General features: G+C 35.8%; 1 pseudogene; it reads right to left on the bottom strand.

Annotated features, from left to right (window-relative positions):
- Positions 1 to 4,012: 4,012 nt before the first annotated feature.
- LOC147921059 (uncharacterized) lies at positions 4,013 to 4,902 on the bottom strand (annotated as a pseudogene).
- Between the last annotated feature and the right edge of the window lie 3,033 nt (positions 4,903 to 7,935).

The raw sequence follows: 7,935 nt of genomic DNA, 5'->3' as shown, positions 1-7,935 counted from the left end.
ACCAGGACCACCATGTCCACTTCTTCCTCGGCCATGGCCATACTTGTCTCTATGGACATAGATAGACTCATTAGTCTCTTTGGCTCTTTAGGCTCTTTAGGATTTTTCTTTGTCATGTCAACCTTGTGAGCTTCATTGCACTTCTCATTTATAATTGCTCATTCTTTTGGTGATACCACATCGGTGACAAACCAATTTAGCCTTGATTTGCGGTTTAAAGGACCCACGGCCCCTACCACCGCGGCCACGGCCACAACGGCCGTAACCATCAAAACGGATTGCCTGGCCCCAACGACCACCACGTCCTCTGCCACCACGGCCACGGCCATAGTGTCTTTTTCTGTGAACGTAGTTGGTCTCCTTGGGCTCTTTAGGCTGTTTAGGCTCATTCTGTTTTGCCACATCAACCTTCTGTGTTTCCGGTAATGGGGTTGTACCGGGAGGTCTCATAGCACTATTCATCAACAGCTCATTTTCACGGTACTGTTGTTGAAGTACTATATTGTGAGTACTAAAAGTAGACAAAGTCTTCTCTAGTAACTCTCTCTGTGTGACTTCAGTACCACACAACCTAAGGAGTGAGACAATCCTAAAAAGCTCAGAGTTATACTCATCCACGGATTTGTAATCATGGATCCTTAGGTTCTTCCAATCGAATTGAGCCTTTGGTAGGAGCACCGTTTGTTGGTGTCCGTATCTGCGTTTAAGCTCTGTCCAAAGGTCAAGAGGATTCTCTATTGTGAGGTACTGGTCTTTGAGACTCTCAACAAGATGTGCGTATGCATAATCACCTTATATATATTTTCTTAGTGCAATCATTATCATCCTTAATATACTCACATAGGTCCTTTGATTTTACAAAACATGCACCCGATTATATCATGCGGTTTTTAAGACCGAACCATGTAATTCATTTGGATCATGCCATGCGGTGTTTAAGACCGAACCATGGAATCATTTTAGTCTTAGGTCATGCGGTATTTGAGACCGAAACATGCCTTGCCTTTACTCATAATTTCGTGGTTATAAATTAATGCATGCAAAGACAACAAAAGCAAATAGATAATGCATGCAACAATTTCCTTATTTCTAGATAGGATTTCCTTTTCTTAAGTTTTCCTTTTTAGTCTAGGATTTAGCAAATATTCTTTTAAAGGGATTTAGATAATTGCTATAATTGAATTAGGAACTTATCCTAATCCATGATTTAATTTCTGATTTCAATCCTAGAACACAAGATCCGATTCTAATCATCCTATACAATGATCCGATTTTAATTATGATGCATGAATGATCCAAGTTTTAAATCCTAGAACAATACTCGATTTTAACAGTTTTAATTTCTAGGTTCGAATGCAACAAATAATCAAGCAAGCATAGACAATTAGTCAATCAATCGGATTTTAAGCTTGATATATCTTGGTGCAATTCACAAACAATCTAACAGTCCTATGCAACCGATTTAAAAGTTTTACAGGATTAGAACTCTTAAGATTTGTTTGTTTGTATACTTGGATGTTTTAGGGTTCAATAGCTTTAAAGTTCAAGTTCGATTATATAGTTTTAAGGAAGTTTGATCATGGTTTACCTTCCACCGTTTGGGTCTGACCGGTTTTGATCTGGGAGCTAAAGACCTCAGATATACCTTTGATCACGAACCACAAACCTCGATTCTTGTACTGCTATTGACCCGATTCTCGTCCCGCTCACGTACCGCTCTCGTCCGGAACCGCGAACTGCTATCGTCAGGAACCGCGAACGTCAGGAACCGCGAACGTACTCACCCTCGAACCGTGAACCTCGAACGGAACTTCAATAAAACTTTGATCACGAACCTTGCTCACCCTTGAACACGAACTGATCGCTGAACAGGAGCTTCCGCGAACATGGATTGAATCACGAACAGATCCCAAACAATGTCCTTCTCTTGAACAGAAACCGAACTTGGGTGGATCTCCGAACAGGAGCTTACCCCGGAACTTGCCGCGTATAGGATCCAAAACTCGGGTGGATCTTCGAACATGAACTTACCCCGGACTGGCCGCGTACACGGACAGAAGCTGATCGCCGAATTTGGGCGGCGGTTTTTAGGGTTTTAGGATAAGAGATAGAGGCGGCGGCCGATTAGGGTTTTAGGGTTTTAGGGAGGAGAGAAACGGCGGCTGCCTTTAGGGTTTTAGAGTTTAAGGCTATCGTGCTGATAACGTGTTGTGAAACTAGAGAGTTTAGGGAACGAAATCTCTTGTTCTTATTAATCATAATCGAATGGAGGTTACAAATATATAGGGAGTACAAAGGCTAAAGCCCAAACCAACATAAGAATAGGCTAATGGACTAATGGGCCTAAAGGCCATGACACATAACATGGACCGTACATGGGCCGTATGGCCGTGTACCATGGACTGTAGATGGGCCGGTCTATAGAGTCCACTAAGTGTTTTACAACAATTTATTAATTTATACTATAAAATAATAATTATTAATTTATTTAACTATAAATTAATAAAATGTCATGGTCATAACATTATTAATTTATAGAGGTTTTACTGTATTGGGCTTCTCTTTTCGTCAGTTGATATTAGGACAAACGAAAACTTTTGCAAAACACCAATTTGTAAGTGTTCAACTTCTTTTATCATGACGATTGATTATCTTTGAGTTTGTGTTTGTTTGCAGATGAAGAAAAGAGAGGCAGAAAAGAAAAGAGACGACATACGAAATTAAAATACGAAATTAAAAGTTCCCAAGACCAATGTGGCTAAGGTACGTTTTGGTGAGCTTACTAACCAGCTCACAAGGTTTTATAGAACGATTATAACTGAACAAGAGATTAGGAAGATGAAAACTCCTAGAGAACCTATACAACTGAGCTAAGGAGAAGATGAGGTTTTTGTTACTCTCAGTCTCTCTAGATCTTTCATGCTTGCTACTCACGCTCAATGATTTGCTGTACTCTTTACTTTGTTTTATACACCTTGTGGACGCTTTCTTGCCGGATCACTCCATAACCTAGGTGAATCGAACGTTATGGCCGCCAACATAACAATGATCCCGTACGCTTCAGCTAAGTGACAAACCAGAGTGTTGACCAGCCAAATATAGACATTACCGAGAACAACTTATTTCATGGGCCTTTCTTCAACCAAAAAGTCCATTAAATTTGTCTCTGGTCCATTAGTCTGAACTGGACCGAAAACTCACACAACTATTAAGGTTTTTTTTAGGAAATGGTTCAGTAAATATTACAAAGTCCCACCGTAGCTATATTTGGTGTGTTAAGGGCATCCGTATTGGGAGAATACTTTTGGGTGTTCTTAGAGTAAAAATATTATAAAAATAATGTAAGATCATTAGTTAAGATCTTTTGTTAAAAAGTTTGTTATTGGAAGAATATGTTTAAGATCATAAGATTTAATAATATAATAATCTTAAACATATTACAATTATAAAAACTTTAAAAAATAACATTTAAATTACAAACTTAAAAAACTTTTACTAATTCAAAATACAATACCAAATTTTTATGAAACAAAAAAACACTGTAACTAAAATTTAAAAAAAAAAACCAAACAAACATATTACTTAATTAATTAAAGCACACAAACATTTTATTTAATTAATACATAGTTTAATGTCCAAATTTATTCTATATATTCTCAATCAAATCCTCCTTTAATTTGTGATGTGCTTGTCTATCACGAATTATTGTATGGCCATCACCTAAACCCTCAAGATTTGAAGGCATATTTACTGAAAACGTAAGATCTGGAGTAGTTCCGGTTCCATCTTCTTGTTCGTCATAGAGTTTGTATGAATCTCGTTCATCTTCGACAATCATATTATGGAGTATGAGACATGCTCTCAAAAAATATGCAATTTTACCCTTTGACCATAAAAGAGATGAATTTTTAATCATGGCGAATCTAGATTGCAGGACTCCAAATGCACGCTCAACATCTTTTCGTGCACCTTCTTGACGTTGTGCAAACAAACGATGTTTCGGGTGTTGTGGTTATGGGATGGATTTAACAAATGTTGCCCATTCAGGGTAAATATCATCCGTCAGATAGTAAGCCAAATTATACTCACTTCCGTTGACATAGTATGTTACTTCGGGAGCTCGACCGTAAATAATGTCATTAAATACTGGTGATTGATCAAGAACATTTAAATCGTTACGAGTACCTGGAGCTCCAAAAAATGCGTGCCATATCCAGAGATCTTGTGAAGCTACCGCCTCCAAAACAATTGTTGGTTTACCGGTGCCTCGTGAATACATTCCTTTCCAAGCGGTTGGGCAATTTTTCCACTTCCAATGCATACAGTCGATGCTTCCAACCATCCCGGGAAAACCCCGCTGTTCTCCATAACAGAGTAGCCTTTGAAGATCCTCTGGTGTGGGTCGGCGTAGGTATTCAGTGCCAAACAAGTCCATTATGCCGACGACAAAATGTTCCAAACATTTACGAGCAGTCGATTCAGCAAGACGTATATATTCGTCGACCGAGTCCGACCCAGTCCCATATGCTAATAGTCGAATTGCTGCAGTACATTGTTGTAGCGGTGATAAACCATTCCGTAAGGTTGCATCCTTTTTTGGTTTAAAGTATGGAACTTCCTTACTGAGACGATTCACAATACGCAAGAACAATGACTTGTTCATTCGAAACCGTCAGCGAAATTGCCTCTTTGTGTAAGTCGGATTATCAGAAAAATAATCGTTCCACAAACGTTCGTGCCCTTCTTCCCGTTTTCTATCGATATATATACGTGTATTCCTTTCGACTGGAATTTCCTATTCAGCAACTTCAAATTGGTTACTAAATTGCTCTTGAAAAATTGGTTTAAACTATCATTATTCGGATCATAATGGTAGTGAAAATTGTTGGAAGAAAATGCCATAAAAGCTATGTATTAGTAAGATGAACAAAAGAAAATAATACAAGAGAATAAACTTGCAATTTGTAGATAGAGAGAGAAGAGAATTGTATGTTTTTGATGAGAGAAAGAAATTGGCATACAAATTAAGTTGAAGCCTCTTCACTATAAGGAATTACAAAGGTGTATATTATTAGCATACAAATTAATTATTACCAACTAATGCGTCTTCCTTAATTAAGTTCATTTGTATAACATAAAGGCTAAGCTAAGCCATAAATTTCATCTTAGATCTCCAAGACTCAATCCAAGACTTTTGAGAAGTATAGAGAATTCGTAGTAGGTAAAAAACCTAGTCGGGCCTAAATCCGAAATGAATCTAATTTCCATCGTTTAAGTCCAAATTTGAAAACTCCTCTGTTTTTTTTGTTTTATAAATCAGTTGGTGGATTTCAGTTGACATGTGGATGGATACTCCGAACTTGTTTTTTCTTTGTTTTTCTTTCTCTGAATTTATGCTTACTTACCATGTATTTGTATTCCGTACTCCTACTCTTTTTATATTCATATAAATCTTACTATATCTATTCAACGAAATTCCGTTTGTATTTTACAAAAACTGAATAATATTATTTTGATGTAGACTACCTAAAATTTGCTAACAACTAAAAGTTTTGATGCCATTGATCAAATTGGGTGGGATGGATTCGGTTACATATTGATCAATTTATCATCGACATTACTCAAAATATCACTGTTACTCTAAATTCGAAGTACTTAAGAGTTTTCAATGTTTTTTTTCTTTTGGCTATGACAAACTTAAGAAAACGTTTTTATTTTTTTGAGCAACAAATATAATAAGGCATAAGTTCGCAACATACAAAAAGTAGTAATCTAGGGGGTGTATTGAACTAAGGATTTTAAAATTTTTTGGGGCATTCTTAAATCTCATGTTATTTAATTGGTGATTTTTAAAAATCATCTGAAATCTAATGTTATTGAATGTAAAATTTCTACAAATCATTTACAATCTCTTGTTATTCAATTAATAATTTATAAATCTCACTTCAAATCTACTGTTATTCAAAAAAACACAAATTTCTTTTAAAAATCTATTGAATGTGATTCTAGGAGACTTTTCTAACATTTTTAGTTAAAATCTATGTCTAACAAAATCATACCTAGTAAAAGTGAAACTTTAAAATATTTGTTTAAAAAAACTTCTTCGATCTACAAAAAAAAAAAAAAAGACTTCTTCGACACTGTCGACACTTTTTTTTTGTGCGAACTCTCTCTCTCTTTCTCTCTCTCTTCTCTCTTTACTCTGGAAAAATCCTAAACAAATTTGTTGATGTGGAATCGAGTTCATCTTCTACAGGAACAATCCTAACTAGTTTATTAGTTACCGATTCGCTGGGAAAGACAACTCCCAGTTCTCATCGCCCATCAAATCATATCTCTGTGGGCAAAAGACAACTTCTTGTTCTCAATTTCACTCAAGTTATCTGGAACTTCATCATAGACAAGGTAAACTGTCTTGTATCTTGAGAATCCTTAGAGCTTATTTACTCTTATCCTTAAATTTTTTAGGTACTTTTGATTTTACAAAAAACCCAACAAAAAAACTGCATAAAATTATGTAATTAATATAGAATAAATTAAAATGTGTATCTTGCATTTTCCTGTGGCGGGTAAAATATGGTTCTTATATTGTGGCGGGTAAAAAATTAAAGGCCAAATTAGGGTGAATTATATATCATTTGCTGCCTTCCCTCATTTGTTCTCCACGCCGCCGTTGCTTTATCGTACGTGAGTACTCTTTTTTTCAATAATTATTTATGGTTTTGTGTCTTTATGCAATACACATGTGTTCTTTGTTTGATGATGTATCTATATTTTAACTTTCTCTATATGATGATGTGTGTGTGTGTAATACACGTTTTGTTTACGAGATGATTCTCGTTTTGTTTACGAGGTGATTCTCGTTTTCTTTATGAGGTGATTCTTTGTGGCTGTGTAGGGTATTATAATGGATCGCATTGTTCATGAAAGTGAAAAGATACAAACTAGAGAAAAAAGAAAACGAATGAGAAATTTCAAGTCAGATATTGATATTATGATTCTGGTTTTGTCAATCATTGCGAATGTTCAATATTCCGTACGGCAGATACCACGCCAGATAAGAAAACCAGCTACAAGACTTGGACATGAATACATCCAAAGAGCACTGATTCGTGAGGAGCATGACACTTTTCAACGTTTGTATCGTATAGACCCAGAAGCATTTCTGAATTTATGCTCTATTTTTAGATTGGAGATGGGTTTAAAAGACACAAGATATGTTTCAGTTGAAGAAATGCTTGCCATATTTTTGTTCATCGTTGGGCAAAATTCAAGATATGTTTCAGTTGAAGATAGATTCCAGAGATCAAGATTCTCAATAAGTACGAGCTTCAACACAATTCTAAAGGTATTAAAAGCATTTGCTCCTAAGTATATGGCTAAACTCGGGCTTGCAGTGCCTACAAAAATAAAGGATATCACAGGGTTTTATCCTTATTTTAAGGTATGAGATTGTTTTTTTTTGCTTGTTTTCTAGTATTTCAAAAAGCTATGTGGCTAGCTTATCTTTTGTTTCTATTTTTCTTAGGATTGTGTAGGGGATATTGATGGAACTCATATCCCTGCAATGATAACAAGACAAGACTCATCTAGCTACCGTAATCGAAAAGGACAATTATCGCAAAATGTGTTAGCTGCATGTAACTAGGAACACCAACAAATTAATTGTTCCAGAAGGTATGTCATTACATTATGATAAAACTAATATTCTTTGTTATTAATTTTCAAGTTATATTACTTATATTTGTATAAATTTAAAATTGTAGGAAAATATTATTTAGTTGATTGTGGATTCGCCAATCGTCGTCAATTTTTAGCTCCATTCCGAAGTACTCGCTATCATCTCCAATACTTTAGGGGACAAGGAAAAGATCCAGTAACTGGAAATGAGTTGTTTAACTATCGTCACTCTAGCTTACGAAACGTAGTAGAGAG

Source organism: Camelina sativa, chromosome 19, assembly GCF_030686135.1.
Source record: "Camelina sativa cultivar CO46 ecotype springtype chromosome 19, ASM3068613v1".
NCBI lineage: Eukaryota > Viridiplantae > Streptophyta > Magnoliopsida > Brassicales > Brassicaceae > Camelina > Camelina sativa.
Note: the sequence above shows the minus strand (reverse complement) of the source record. Positions and strands in the feature narration are given on the sequence as shown.